This window comes from Peromyscus maniculatus, chromosome 15 (genome assembly GCF_049852395.1).
Source record: "Peromyscus maniculatus bairdii isolate BWxNUB_F1_BW_parent chromosome 15, HU_Pman_BW_mat_3.1, whole genome shotgun sequence".
Taxonomy (NCBI): Eukaryota; Metazoa; Chordata; class Mammalia; order Rodentia; family Cricetidae; genus Peromyscus; species Peromyscus maniculatus.
In genome coordinates this window covers 82,461,356-82,477,705 of record NC_134866.1, presented here as the reverse complement: position 1 = coordinate 82,477,705, position 16,350 = coordinate 82,461,356, and the positions used below count along the sequence as shown (strand labels likewise).

The following is a 16,350-nucleotide window of genomic DNA, read 5'->3' as shown; positions in this document are numbered from 1 at the left end:
TATAATATCTTCCCTCTGCATTAATATTCCAGTAGGAGAACGCCTAGAAGGTAAGATAACCAAAATGCAATCCAGCTTTGGATCAATACGATTCACGTGTCCTTCATGCACTTTCTTTTCTACCAAGGCTAATTCTTTCTCAGCTTCAGGTGATAATTCTCTTGGACTATTTAAGTCCTTCTCACCTTCTAAGGTTTTGAACAAATTAGTCAGTTCATCATTTTTTACCCCAACAATAGTTCGTAGATGAGAAATATCTCCAAATAATCTTTGAAAGTCATTAAGAGTCTGTAGTCTATCTCTCCGAATTTGCACCTTTTGGGGTCTAATTTTTTGTAGCTCTATTTTATATCCTAAATAATTAATAGAATCTCCTCTTTGTATCTTTTCAGGAGCAATTTGTAATCCCCAGCGAGGCAAAATTTTCTTTACTTCTTCAAACATTATTTCTAAAGTATCTGCATTTGAGTCAGCTAGTAAAATATCGTCCATATAATGATAAATTATAGATTTAGGAAATTTTTTACGTATCACTTCCAATGGCTGTTGTACAAAATATTGGCACAGAGTTGGGCTATTCAACATTCCCTGTGGGAGGACCCTCCATTGAAATCTTTTAACCGGTTGAGAATTATTATAAGTAGGCACTGTAAAAGCAAATCTTTCTCTGTCTTTTTCTTGTAAGGGTATTGAAAAGAAACAGTCTTTTAAATCAATAACTATGAGAGGCCATCCTTTTGGTAACAGAGTAGGCAAAGGCATCCCAGATTGTAGAGAACCCATTGGCTGAATTACTTTGTTAATTGCCCTAAGGTCTGTTACCATTCTCCATTTACCAGATTTCTTTTTAATAACAAATACAGGAGAATTCCAAGGGCTGGTTGATTCTTCAATATGCTGAGCATTTAACTGTTCTTCTACCAGCTCTTCTAAAGCCTGGAGTTTCTCTGTTGTTAAAGGCCATTGCTGGACCCATACAGGCTTGTCTGTTAACCATTTTAAAGGTAGAGCTGTTGGTATCTTTGGAAGATCATCAGTTATTGTGCCCTGTTCTTGTATAATATGGATGGCTGGTGACCACTCATTAGAACAATATTTTCTAATATTTCTCTCAGTAACATGTGCTAGTTTATGATTTGTTTCTGAGATTGGAGGGATGTTAATCTGAGTATTCCATTGTTGCAACAAGTCTCGACCCCACAGGTTCATAGTTATGTTAGCCACATATGGTTTTAATTTTCCTCTCTGTCCTTCTGGACCTATACATTCGAGCCATCTTGCACTCTGTTTCACCTGAGATAATGTCCCAATTCCTAACAGTTGAACGTTTACCTCCTGAAGAGGCCAAGTTGGATGCCAAAATTCTGGTGCAATTATGCTAACGTCCGCACCTGTGTCTACCAGACCAGACAACAAAACACCATTTATTTTTATCGTTAATTTTGGTCTTTGTTCATTAATAGAAGTTTGCCAAAAAATTTTCTTTATGTTTTCTCCTGAATTTTCTATTCTCTCTGTTTCATCATTCTGACCAGCATGATTTATTCCAATAGGCATTTGGTTATTTAATCGCTCTCCAGAGCAGGCATTTCCTTTATGGCTGCAGGAAAGGTTTGAACTGGATTTGCACTGGGGGCCTGCCTGAGGCCCCTCTGGGAGTTTCCCGAAGACTGAGGCAAAGGATTACCCTGTCTGTCCTTTGTTGATCTACATTCGTTGGTCCAGTGTTTTCCCTTACCACACCTTCTGCATACTCCAGAAGGAAGGGGCATTCTGTTGCCATTGTTCCTTGAAGAAACATTGTTTCTGGAAATGACCTGTCTACAGTCCCTTTTCAAATGTCCTTGCTTTCCACATCCAAAACATCTAACACTCCTCAAACCTTTTGAAATTACTTCTCCTACCCATGTATCATCATGCTCATCAGCTTCAACATTAATTGTTTCTCTAATCCAATCTTCCATAGGTGCAGATCTTGCCCTTAATGGCCTGATTATTCTTTTGCATGCTGCATTCGCATTCTCAAAGGCCAAAGATTCAATTATTGCCTTACCAGCTTCTGAATCCGAGACCGTTCTCTTTACTGCTGAAGCCAGTCTTTGTAAAAAATCTGTAAAAGACTCTTTTGGGCCTTGCTTCACCTTTGTAAATGACTCAGATTTTTTTCCTGGTTCCTCAACTTTGTCCCATGCATTCAAGGCTGCCGTTCGACATAAAATTAGGGTTTGGACATCATATAAACATTGTGCTTGTGCTGAAGCATATTGGCCTTCGCCCATAAGCTGATCCTGGCAAACTTGTACTCCTTTATCCCTCCATTGTTTTTCTATGTTTTTAGCCTCCTCCTTAAACCAAGTCAGAAATTGAAGTCTCTGGCTGGGTTCCAGAACACCTTGTGCGAGGTCCCGCCAGTCCTTGGTACAATATTATATGTTGACCAAGTGTTTAACATTTGCTTTACATATGGGGAATGCATGCCATAAGATACTATTGCCTCCTTAAACCTTTTTAAATCCAACATTTCAATTGGAGCCCAAGTATTTTGTGTAGCCATTTGATCAGGCATCTGCTGTACTGTTACAGGATAAATTAAGGGTGACTGTGTGAAAACAGGCTTTCTTTCTGCAACCTTATGATCCCGACTTGAAACAACTTCACTGTTAATTTCTTCTGTCTGAATTTTTACAGGTTTAACAAGTTCTTCTAGCGCTGTTATCCTGGCACTTAAATTGACTATCTTTTTAAATATTAAAATGTGGATTATTATAGTGATGAGGTGCATAATTCCACCAATACTAATATTATATAGTTGTTCCATTGCCAGACTGCCTAAAATTTCGAACAAAAACCAATTTTCTTCCAATGTACACATAAAACCCATTTGTTTTTTAATGTGGAAAAAAATTCTCTTTTAGATAGTTTCCTTTAAAATATCTGATATATTATGACTTACCAAATCTGCGTAGAACAGTAGAAATCCGAGGGGATTTTCAAAGCAGCCACCTAGTGTCCCAGGTGTAAATCCAGAGAGAGAGAGAGAGAGAGAGAGAGAGAGAGAGAGAGAGAGAGAGAGAGAGAAAAGAGAGAACGCACAAGAAAGCGTAGCCGGCTAAAGCTTAAATGCAGCCACGTGTTCCCTCTTGTGCCGAGTCAAGGCTTGGGTCTGGCTTCCTTAAGCTCTGACCACGTGCGTTGGCTTTACAGGCAGGGCCCTGTTCGGCAGGGCAGGTCTGAGTTGTTTGTAGCACCGGCTTTAGGCAAGCTGCTCACAGACCTAGGCCCGGGCTAGAAGTTGCTACCCGGACTAGGACGCCAGCAGCTCGGACTAAGAAGCCGATCGCCGCCGGCCGCCGTGTGCCGCCGCTGCCGCTGCCGCCGCCGCCGCCGCTGCCGCCCTTGCGGGAAAGCGGACCTGCCGCCAAGCCAAGCAGTTTTTAATGGATTCTTGCCACGTTGGGCGCCAGATGTAGATGTAACCAACGGTCTTATTAAATAAGAAACACAGAAACAATGTAAAAGAGAAAGCCGAGAAGTCAGAGCTCAGAGCTAAAATCTCACCCTTCCTCCTGCTGTCCCAGCTTCGCGAAAAGAGACCTACTTCCTGTCGGTTCGTATTTTTAAAGTATGTTGTTCTGCCTTCTCATTGGTTGTAAACCCAAACACATGACTGCCTCGTCACTGTCTGAATGTACAGCCCCCTAGGTCTTAAAGGCATATGTCTCCAATGCTGGCTGTATCCCTGAACACACAGAGATCTTATGGGATTAAAGGCGTGTGCCACCACCGCCACACTCTTGCTATGGCTCTAATAGCTCTGACTCCCAGACAACTTTATTTATTAACATACAATCAAAATAATAATTCAGTACAATTAGATTATCACCACAGGAGACACTTTGTAATAAATCATAACATACATAATAAGTCTGCCTAGGTCCACAGACCCTTGCCCTCACCTATCGCTTGTATACAAGGTGTTTGCCGTTTGGACTGTAGGTTGACACCTGACCTAAGGACAACCGGTTTGTAGGGTGGCAAAAAGCCTTCAGGAAAGATTCTGATCAATGAGTGTGACATGATCACTCTGGCAAACAGACTTCCGCTGGAATTTGATCTGATATCTATGGAGAGATTGAACCATCTAGATAGAGGGCTAGGGAGGGCAGAGTGGAGGGGAGTAGGCAGGGAAAGGAGATGCCATACATGTGGTGATATGCACCTGAACGCCGAACTCTTATTACTTGAGGTAGCCTAATTTACTTCTGTCCTTGGCAACCTGAATAGCACAATCGGCCCAGCATTATGCTAGGCCACCACCACTTCAGCCTGTTAATGATTAAGCCGTCTAGGGAGTGTGGATTAAGAACAATTAGAAATGGGAAAATAGCTTTCAGCCTTCATCTTTCCCTTCATCTGCCAGCTACTGCACTGGAATGAGCTGACTGAGTCCTGTTGGCCAGGTGGGGGTGACTGAAGCTCTGTGAAAGGGATTCTTCTATTTTTTTTCTTGCTTTATTTATTCACGTGTTAGTCAACTTTATTATATGTCCCTAGAGCTGTTTTTATCCCCTAACTTCCCTTACGCTATGCTTGGCATCTTGTTCTGCTTCCAGTGGGGGTAGCCCCAGGAAAAGAATGTAGCTGTCAAGTATGTAGCAAGACACATATTTTCTTGGTGCATATCTCTTTCTTTCTGTTGGATTATGCTAATGGATCCCCGGAGTCTGCAGCAGGCTGAGGTAGGAGCTAGGCTAAATGAACTTGGCAGACCTTTTTCAGATTAGTCATGCTAAGGAAAGGCTTCCAGATAGTCACTCTCCAGCAACTCACTATAAAATATATACAATCCTGGATACTTTCTCCTCTGCCTTCATGGTTCACTAGAGGCCGAATTTGTTGGTTTTCAGATGGGTAATCAACTAACTTGGTCAGGAATTCCATAGAATACACCCATTGTAATTTGTGTTCTAGGATGCATTAAAATCTGCAGTGTGGGGGTGCATTGTTATAATGATATACACTGGTCAGGGTGGCCTGCTTAGACGAGGCATGCATAAAGCTGTATCATTTGAAATGGGTCCTGATCTGAATGTATCACTCTGTTGCCCGAGTACCTTGGAGAGCATGGGCTAGGACTCAGTGGCTACCTTCATAGGTGCCTATGGGTAGGATACCGTTTAATTGTATGGAGTAGATTAACCAAATAAATGCTTAGCTGTAGGGACTAGAGTAACCAAATAAATGCTCCATTGGCACTAAATGTGGAGATAGAGACCTTTCTGTTTGCCTTTCTATGAAGGCACTGGCTTAGGTGTTCTGCCTTGAAAGGATTCAGGCCCAGAATGTGGAGTAACAGGGGAAAATAATCTAGCATTCCAAGTTCATTCTTATCTTAGGTACCTTCAGCAGGTACCTTGGTATATAATTAAGAAGGACTGGCTTGAGCCTGGGAATCTTGGTGTGATTCCCACAGGAACGTGCTCAAGACAAGTATGCCAAGATTTCTGAAAATGGAAAGGGGGAACTGACCTTGTCATTTTCTAGGTTCATTGGGTAGTGAATTCTAGCAACCTAAACCTTCCCATGAGGCTGCAATATTAGCAGAGCAGTAGCTGGGTCAGGAGAACGTCATTTATTTAGGCATTTAAAATATTAACATGTCTGCTAAGAGTCACACATGTAACATGGAATGGGAGGTGTGAGGGAAAGAACTCACGTGGGTTGAAGCCTGAGTAACCTCAGGAAACCCAGAGGTGATAGAAATGGCTAGTTATAGAAGGCAAATAGTGGCAGATAGCACAGTGATATTCACAGAGGCAATGTGGTTTATTTGTCATTGCTATTTCCCATTTGGCTATGGGAACATTTCATACACTTACATAGTTCATGCCCCACACTAAATGCTGAAACAGCAAGGCCGTTTAACCTAAACCAAATACAGACCTCCCATCGAACATCACCCACATGTTTTAGTTACTTTTTCATTACTCTGAAGATGCACCGTGATCAAGGAATCTTGTAGATGAAAGAGTTTATTGGGGTCTCACAGTTTCAAAGGGTTAGAGTCTGTGACCATCATTGTGGGGAGCATGGCAGCAGACGGGCAGGCATGGGAGGAGACCAGTAGCTGAGGGCTCACATCGTCGTGATCCACAAGCACAGGGTGGAGAGAACTCACTGGGAAGACATGGAATTCTGAGCCCTCCAAGTGTGCCCCCAGTGACACATCTCCTAATCCTTCCCAAATAGTTTCACCAACTGCAGACCAAGTACCCAAACATGCGAGCCTATGGGAACCATTTTCATTCAAACAACCACACCATGTATACAACATCATGGTTGCATCTTGAAAGTCCTCAGAGGAGCCCCCATGGTATTGGACTAGGCCCCCAGGCAGTGGGAATGGGACCCATCCCTAGTACATGAGCTGGCTTTTTGGAGCCCAGTGCCTATGGTGGAACACTTTGCAAAGCCTTGGTGCAGGGAGGAGGGGCTTGGATGGACCTGCCTCAACTGAGTGTACCAGGCTCTGCTGACTTCCCATGGGAGACCTTGGATTGGAGGACTTGGGAATGAGGGGTGGGTTGGGGGAGGAGGGCTAAGGAGTGGGAGAAGGGAGGATAGGGGAATCTGTGGTTGGTATGTAAAATGGATAGAAAATCTCTTAATTAAAAAAAAAAAAGAAAGTCCTCAGAGAATAGCACCAATGCATGTATAGGACCCACAGTTTTCTCAGGTAAGGAGGAGTCTCCTTTAGAATCTTGCTAGAGCCTTCAGCTGATAGGCAACAGAGCTCTTTGCTCCTAGAGGCAAGGCTCATGATGCCCACATCAACCTCGACACCCACAGGCTCTGATTTGGACTAAGAGAGAGCAAGCACACAATCCATGGATTAAATAAAATGCCAGTGAACAGTAAAGATTAGGCAAAATTGCAAGAGATTCCACAGGCTAGAATGATGAGTGGATTGGATAATATGATGGAAAGTTTCCCTTAAAATTTTGCCTTTCCTCCATTAAACCTGGTCACAAAATGTTTAAATAACATAAAACAAAAAGCAATATCCTAACTTCTCATTCCTCCTGTATTTTATTTCTTTCTTCAGAGGCAACCACTGGTGATTTATTCACACCCAAATGTGTGTATGTATTCAAGTATTCAGGTTTTTAAAAATGTAAGTGGTAGGATACTGCATACGTAGTCATACTTAGCAGTTTGCCTAAGTGCAAACAGTCTATAAGTTGTAGTAGTATTCTTTTTTTTTTTTTTTTTTTTTTTTTTTTTGGTTTTTGGTTTTTGGTTTTTCGAGACAGGGTTTCTCTGCGTAGCTTTGCGCCTTTCCTGGAGCTCACTTGGTAGCCCAGGCTGGCCTCGAACTCACAGAGATCCGCCTGGCTCTGCCTCCCGAGTGCTGGGATTAAAGGCGTGCGCCACCACTGCCCGGCTAGTAGTATTCTTTTATAGGTGAAATTTAATTTTTTCTTCAGTAAACAATACTGCATCCCGAGGATGGTGGTGAGTATTATGATCCCAGTACCTTGGAGCTGAAGACAGAGGAGGATCAGGAGTTCAAGATCACCCTTGGCCACTTGGAGAGTTGAGGCCAGCATGGGCAATGTAAGACCTTGTCTCAAAAAACCAAATCAACTAACCCAACAAAATAATACTGTAGTAATAGTCTCACAATTAGCCTTCTTAAGTAGAACTGGATATACATTTTTCAGAACTATAATGCTGTCAAATTGCCACCTGAAGGATATTCATTCTCATCTCACCACAGTGAATAGTAGTATCTATTTTTTTCTATGTCTTTGGCAACTGTGGATATTGTCAATCTTGCTAATATTAGTCAACGGGGGGGGGCAAAAAAGAATGAGATAGTTGTTTTAGCTTATATTTCATTGATTAGGAAATGTTAAGCTTATATTTTCTATACTAATTGAGCTTTTTAATTTATTCTCCTGTGAATGCAGCTTATCTACTTTTATTGTATTTGTTCATTTTATTGACTTTATTATTTGTTTATATCATCATCATCATCATCATCATCATCATAATCATCATCAGTGTGTGTGTATATGGGCACCTGCATGTGCATGTACCATAGTGTGCATGTACAGTCAGAGGCCAACTTGGAGAAGTGAGTTTTTTTCTATCCACATTTACTTAAGTTCTGGGGATTGAACTCAGGTCATCAGGCTAAGGTAGTATCATACTGTTCCTGAAAGTCACTAATAGTGTATCTCCTTGACATAATTTACTTGGATTTGATGTGTTTAACATACATTATGCACTTTGGCATTTATCAATTTCCTTTGTCTTCAGTGTCTTATATTGTGAAGAAGTATCTGTTGTCAGCCTATTCTCTTAGGACTGTGGGCTGTTGCAACTGCCCTATCATTAAAACATTTCCCTTCAATAATTTTTAAGTAAAAATGTATTTATTCTCTCAATTGTAGCTGGAGTTTTCTCCAGTCCTGCCTGGCCCACGGTCAGGACAGATCTCTCTCACCCACCAGTCCCGCAGCCGCTCAGACCCAACCGAGTAAACCAGAGACTTACATTGCTTACAAACTGTATGGCTGCAGCAGGCTTCTTATCTAGTTCTTATATCTTAAATTAACCCATATCTATTAATCTATAAGTTGCTACGTGGCTCATGGCTTACCGGTATCTTAACATCTTCTCATGGCGGCAGCTGGCAGCATTTCTCTGCCTCAGCCTTCCACTTCCCAGAATTCTCTTCTCTGCTTGTCCCACCTATACTTCCTGCCTGGCTACTGGCCAATTGCATTTTATTTATACAGACCGATATCCACAGCACTCAATGAATCTGATTTTTATTAAAGTAGTTTGTATAATTTGTCATGCAGGGAAATTTTCCTTTTCTTTCTGCAGAAATTATTTACAGTCATCTACACTTTGATACCTAGCCCCCCAGCTGTTTCTCTGTGACACCTTGCAGTATGGATCCTTATGATGTCTGTGGATTGAACCCTTCAAAGAAAATACATAATTTTGTGTGATAGGTATACATACCTTTTTTTTTTTTTTTTTTTTTTTTTTTTTTTTTTTGGAGACAGGGTTTTTCCATGTAGTTTTGGTGCCTGTCCTGGATATTGCTCTATAGACCAGGCTGGTCTCGAACTCACAGATCCGCCTGGCTCTGCCTCCTCCCAAGTGCTAGAATTAAAGGGGAGTGCCACTGCTGCCAGGCTATGTACCTTTTTTTTTTTCTCTTGTGGAGAGAGCACCCAAGTTTTCATTAGATTCTCAAAAAGATGCTTCATCTATTAAGATCAGGGAGACCTGGGTTACGTGATCTCTTCTACCTTCCATCAGGAAGCCTTATATCTGTATACCTTTCCAAATCTGCCCTTGTATTTCATTTCAGTTGTGGTGGTTTGAATAAGAATGGTTTTTTATAAGCTCATATATTTGAATGCTCAGTCATCAGGGAGTGGCAGTATCTGAGAAGGGTTAGGAGGTATGGCCTTGTTGGAGTAGGTGTGGCCTTGTTGAAGGAAGTATATAATTGAGGGTGGGCTTGGAAGGGTCAAAAAGCCCACACCTGTCCCAGTGTTTCTCTCTTTCTCTCTCTCTCTCTCTCTCTCTCTCTCTCTCTCTCTCTCTCTGACTGCAAATCAAGATGTAACTCTCAGCCATTGCTCCAGCGCCATGAGTAACACCATGTTCTGGCCATGCCCCTGCCGTGTGAGGATAATGGACTAGCTCTAAAACTGTAAGCAAACCTCCCGTTAAATGCTTTCTTCTGTAAGTGTTGCCTTGGTCATGGTGTCTCTTCCCAGCAATAGAACAGTGGCTAAGACAGAAGCACCTTCTAATTAATTCATTCAACAAATATCAAGTGAGCACTTACAACATGAGGTATTGTGTCACCCAAGTTCACTAAACTGAAAGTTGTTCCCTTTTGGCTGATAGTCTGCATTGGAGAAAAATAATCCATCACATAAGAACATGTTATAAGTGCTTATCACAGGTACGACAACTTTTAGATTTGTGAGTGTCTGAGCATTTGTAGGTGTAGTGTTATTTCCAAAATATCTGATGCCATTGGGGGAGAGTCAGGAGAAAGCTAAGTAACCAGTTAGAAGCCAATGGAGAAGCATAGGGAAGAAAAATTAGAGGATCAACTATGACTGGGGCTGTGTAGAAGGAATGGGAGAGATTCAGAGCATACTAAGAAGGAAAAGCAGATGGGAATTGCTTATTGAGGCATTGAACACAAGAACTCACGGGGAACTAGAAATCAGAAATAGCTGCTGGTTGTTTGGCTTAGGCGAGTGGTTGCCTGGTGGAGTCATTGCTGAACTAGGAACCAGAGCAAAGTTCCAGATCTAAGTGAAAGTTTAGTTCTGCACATTTGCAGTCTTGTGTAGGGATATAGAGCCAGAAATGGACACGATCATCCTAAGTAGGGGTATAGACACAGCAAAGATCTTGGGACTATCAGGGCTTTAGAGGATCATGGAGAAAGGATAAAGTTAGTGGTTGAGAGAAGAGATATGAGAAACAGGGTGAAGATCTGCAGATAAATCAACCAAGGTCAAGGCAGGAAAGAGCCCACGGATGAAGCTTCCTCAAGAGTGCTTTGCAGGGAACAATGGAGTAGAGGCTTCTGGGAGATGTGATGTGGTTTCAAGGAAGGAGGCTGAAAGAGAGAATGAGGGGGCGGTGGCAAGGATCTTGTAAATAGATATATTTCACCTAAAGCATCATGGTGAGCTGTGATGGTAGCTAGAGAGTGTGTAGGTAGGCTGATTGTTTCTCATGTAGTGGTAACTGTTACAAAGTGTTCACAAAGTTCCAAGAAGCTAACCCCAGAACCAATGATTCTGGTATCTGGTAATTAAACATTATTTTTTCTTTTTATTAGTTTTTTTTTTTTTGTAGACACCATCTCACCATGTAACTTTGGATGGCTTAGAACTTGCTATGTAGATCAGGCTGGACTTAAACTCACAGAAAAATCCATCTGCTTCTACCTTTTGAGTTCTGTTACTAAAAGCATGCATCACCATCCTGGGTACATTTTAGTTTTGAAAGACTTATGTTCTAGGTTTTTTTTTTTTTTTCTGTTGCTGAGATAAAACTACTAAAATCAACTTGGGCATGAAACAGTGTCCTTGGTTTATACATCCCAGTTACAGTCCATCACTGAAGGAAGTTAGGGCAGGAGCTCCAGAAGGAGCCTGAAGTTAAGAACGGAAGCAGAGATCACGGAGAAACGCTGCTTACTGGCTTGCTCTCTATGACTCATTGAGGTTGCTGTTCATGCAGCCCAGGACCACCTGCCCAAGGATGGCACCACCCCCCACATCAATAATTAATCAAGGAAATGCCCCTACAGACCTTGTCTAGAGGCCAATCTGGTGGAGACATCTTCTTAACTAAGGCTCCCTCTTCCCAAATGGCTCTAGTTTGTGTCAAGTTGACAAAAACTTACCAGTGCAACTTGATTACTGAACTGGGAAAGAGTTCTTTGGTCAGGGTCTTAAAGGTATTTCAAAACTGAGATGGCTCAGGCACTCACCTGCAGGAAAAAAGCCAAAACTTATCAGAACAGATGCTGGCTCTACATAGCGTATAGGACTGTACCAACAAATAGCAGCTCTGCTCCCGTTGCCAGGTAACGATCTAGGTAGATGGAGACAAGCGGCTTTCTCAGGAGTACTTTGGCCGAAGAGACTGATTTCTAGATTGAACTGGTTGGACTTCAGGGCCTCCAAAGGACCCGATTATGGAATGCAACCACATTGCAGAATATATGTAAACACTTCTGCTGGATTACATTGAAGGACAATTTTATAATCACAAATTTAGGGGCAAAGTGAGTCTTAAGACATACAGGAACAATGAAATACTTTGGTTTTTATCTCCCTAAATGCTAAGGTTAAACCACATGGAGGTGGGGCATACCTTTATTCCCAGCACTCGGAAAGTAGAGGCAGGCTGATTTCTGTGAGTTCAGGCCAGCCTGGTGTACAGTGTGAGTTCCAGGACAGCCAGAGTGGTTACAAAGAGAAACCCTGTCTTGAAACGAAACAAAACAGCTAAGGTTAAAAGATAGTGACACATTTTAGAGGAAGAATAAAATGAACACGACTCATTTGAAGTAAGAATTGTGAGGGCGAGAGAGATGTCAATTTCAAATTCTAGCTTCATTTGGAGCTTGAAGTAGGAGCACAACAGGTATCATCTGCAGCAGAGCACACACAGGTGGAGATTTCCTTCCCTGATGCTTTCTCAGCGATGGGCGCTGGCAGTAGAATTTAAGATGATATGATTTTGCAGGCTCTTGTGTGTGTTCTGTTTTTATAGTAGGTCAGGACTCTGGGGCAGAGGCCCACAGCTGGAAGTCAGTACACTTTATCATTACAGTGCACAGCGATGGTCCATTTTCCCCTTTGGTAAGGGCACGATCTTGCATTATTCCAGGAATTTTTTTTTTCCAGACAGGAACTGCAGCGCATCTTTTCCCTTTTGACAAATGCTGAAAGATAAGACTTCCCGAAGAATCGGCCATCTTTCAGAGCTTCTCCTTGTAGCATATTTGTTGTGATATGTAAGTCTGTCTGGTATACAAATGGACTTAATTATGGTTATTATAACCCCCCTTTATGCTTCTTGGTGACAGCTCAGAATGTCATGTCTCAATGTACTTTGGAGAAAATTGGAATTTAGAAGTTCATTTTGAAAGGGAAGAAGAAAAAAAAATGAGAGTTCTGTGGTATGCAGAAAGTGCTTAATGTTCTTTTAGGAAGGAGAGTCAACAGTATTACCTTTCTTGGGTAAAAAAAAAAGGCATAGATCTGCTTGTTTACTTGGATTCTATGTTGTTATCACTGTTAGGAGATTTTTTTTGGGGGGGGCGTCAGTTTCTTTTATTTTCAACTGTTGCTGATGTTGACTAAATAAATAAACTACTCTACTGGTGCCACCTCTTAGATAGGATGGGAAAATATTCAGATTGAAAACATAGAAGAAAAGAAACAATTTATCTGTAAGTATGTTATTATTACTGATGGTGTTTCTAATTCTCTTTTTCCAGATCACATCAGTCTGAGGAAGCAGGCCTAGAACATGAAGATAACAGCAAGGCCTTGATCATTTTGACCTTGAGCATTTCCCCAGTCCTGGAGGCCTCAAGTATTCCTTGCCTCCGCCACCTCCCAAACTCTTGGCTTCTCAGATATCCCTTCTACTGTTTCCGGCTGCCTCTGCTCTGAGAGTTGGCAGCCTCACTTGGAAGTTCACGTGCACCACCTTGATGACCTTGCAGTACTTGTACACTTACCTTTTCCTCGCTCCTCACTGTTTCTCCTCTGAAATGGAAGACTATCCCCGAGAGTAGTCTGGATCTTTCTGTTTTTCTAAAGCTGTTTGAAGCAACTTCACAAATACAGCCCCTGGGGACCGGGTTGAGGACGAGCAATCTTTCGATGTTCGTCAGTTCTCGGAGCTCTGTCATTGACTGAGGAAGGCATCTGACTCCATCAGCAGTCTCACAGTCAGGGAAGGGGTCTCTGTCTTTCTCAAGGCACTTCTGTGAGAAATTTGGGGCAGAGTTTCAGAGCCTCTCCCGATTGATCCCAACGGTTCGGAAAAGCATCAATTCCTCAGGTAGGAAAACTGCCCAAGAGCCGATTCTGCTCTGATGTAGCTCAGGAGACGGGGCTGCAAATTAAATTCTACTTCTGAAAACCTTCTGAAGCATTTTAAAAAGGAAAATTCCTCCATAAGTGTGCTGACCCGTTATTTCACTAAAATACCTAGAGTCTTAATTAAATCAATTTTTCATCCACTTTCTAAGGTGATCCTCTAGCGGTATCAATGCTTTCCCAACAGCTCTCTAAATTTTCTGCTAATAGTAATGAGATTATGTAAATGAAACCTTTGTTTTTGAATTCTGACCATATCCCTGGTCTCTCGTCACAATATTTCTACCTCATCATGGCCTTTTACTTTGCAACACTGGAGTTTGTAGTAACCAGTCCTAAGATGAGGCTCACCATGTTCTCTTTCTCCAGTCAAGGGCACTTACTCAGTGCTCACGTGGCTCAAACCTGTACAGTGAAGTTGACCCTGTTGGGTCAGGAGGAGGATAGGGTGTGGCCTGCAGGGCATCAGAAGTCCTGTGTATTGCCAGTGTAAGAGGTGATAGAAACGTGAAAGGGCTGCAGGAATCCAGAATTCCAAGAGGGAGGTACTGAAGCAAAGGAGCATAGGGAACAGCTGAGCTGCCTGGGTCTCCACTTGGCATGGGCTATATATTCATTCTTCTTCTAATAATGCATATACTCTGCAATAAATACCTCTCTGAACAATGTACCTAGCAACCTGTTAGCAACTGGGACTCCCAACTGCAGTGAGCTACACTTCCCCCCACACACTCCAAACAGTGTAATAGCTTTCTCCTTTCCTTAATGGCCATCAAACAGACAGAGTCTCCTCAAATGTATCCCAATACATTTGGGAACTATGGAAAATGGGTCAGTCCAATCTAGCCTGGTTCGGCGTACACGTACAACAAGACAAACTGTGTCCTCTAAGTGAACTTTTACTCTTATCATTTTATGCATAATTGGGCATGCATGTGATTAAATTTAGAGGAATCATGGGAAGGGATGTGTACAGTTTTAAAAAAAAGTTATATAATTTAATCTGTTACTCAAAATAAGAAACCACCAGATATGCCCCTTAGCAACCAAACTGTTTCTTTGTTTGAACTCTATAAAAGAAAACCATGAATAATAACCAGGGCTTTTGGGTACTTGAACCCACTCGGCACAGTGTCACTTCTGACCGTACTGATTTCTGAGCTGTACTATTGCCTTGCTTTGAATAAAGTTTCCCCACTCTTTTGCAATACGTGTGAGCTTTTATTTGACTTCTTTGAGTCAGGGGCCAAGAACTTGGGAACAGCCACTCAGACTTTGATCTCTGGCCACAGTGCCGTAACAGTGGTGTGACCTTGCCTTGCATTGGTTTTCCAAGTCAGTAGAAATGGGTTCCAAATTTATTTTACCTGTTAATATGAAATCTGTTAGCCATGGCCTTTAGGCATGTATTTCTTGTTTTCTTTCTTTTATTTTTTTGTTATACTTATTTTTTAATTGAAAACATTTTTTTTTCTTCAGAGCTGAGGACTAAACCCAGGGCTTTGCGCTTGCTAGGCAAGCGCTCTACCACTGAGCTAAATCCCCAACCCGAAAACATTTTTCATACAATGTATTTTGATCATGATTTTCCCCTCTCCCAGATCCTCCCAGATCTTCCCCTCTTCCTTACCCACCCAAATTTATGTTCATTTTCTTTTTCTTAAAAAAAGAAAAACAAACAGATGAAAACAATAAGAAACACCCCCCCCCCACAAAAACAGAAATCAAGTATACAAGGCAACATGAAGACAAAGACAAAGACGAAGACGAAGACGAAGAAGAAGGAGAGTCCAAACAAAGCAAAATGAGACAAAAAGTCTGTAAAATAAACACTACTTAAGTACCAATGAGTTGATTTTGTGTTGGCCAACTACTCCTGGGCATGGGGCCTGCCCTGAAGTGAGAATCTGTCGGAGAAAATGAAATTTTCCTTTGCCAGTGGGTATCAGTCTAGGCATGTATTTCAACCTGTTTGCATCTTAGTATCTTCTGTTATAATATGAACACACATATCTAGAGGATTGTCATACTCTTTTTTTCCCCTTTCTTTTTATTTTATGTGCATTGGTGTTTTGCTTGCATGTATGTCTGTGTGAGGGTGTCAGATCCTGGAGTTACAGTTGTGAGGTGCCATGTGGGTGCTGGGAATTGAACTCAGGTCTTCTTGGAGAGCAGTCAGTGTTCTTAACCACTAAGCTATTTCTCCAGCCCCAAGAATTGGGATACTCTTGATTGTTAACTTAATGGAATTTAGAATCACCATAGAAACAGGTTTCTGGGTATGCTTGTGTGGGGTTCTCTAGGTTAGGTGAATCTGCTCTAGGTATCGAGGGTGTGAAAATCTACCCCAGATGGGTTGAGACTGAAATGAAAGAAGAAAGTGGGCTTGGCATAAGCATTCGTCTTCCCCTCCCTCCTGATGGCAGGTGCAGTATGACCAGCCCCCACCGCTTCTGTTTCCCACCATGATAGACTGTACCCTTAGACTCTGAGCCCCGACTAGCCCCTCCTTCCTGAAATTTCTACCTGTTTGGTATTTTAATCACAGCAATGAGAAAAGTAACTAATATAAGGATTAAATGAAAATGTCTTAACACAAAACCTGGAACACATTGCCCAGTAAATGGCAGCCTTTTCTGTAAAGCGGCCCCGGCATCTTCTTGGCATC

The 16,350-nt window shown here is 42.0% G+C and overlaps 1 long non-coding RNA gene across 4 annotated transcripts in view; it reads left to right on the top strand.

Moving 5' to 3' along the window:
• The window catches only part of LOC107401915 (uncharacterized), a 45,457-nt gene extending 30,565 nt beyond the window's left edge, over positions 1-14,892 (top strand). For 2 of the 4 annotated variants that reach the window (XR_013044844.1, XR_006064118.2), the window contains 2 exons: positions 12,477-12,586; positions 13,073-14,892. This is a non-coding gene — a long non-coding RNA (uncharacterized LOC107401915). Of the gene's footprint in view, positions 1-3,893; positions 4,740-7,487; positions 7,618-12,476; positions 12,587-13,072 lie in introns of those variants that run through there. The other 2 variants (XR_013044845.1, XR_013044846.1) reach the window with 2 other exon arrangements.
• Positions 14,893-16,350: the final 1,458 nt, after the last annotated feature.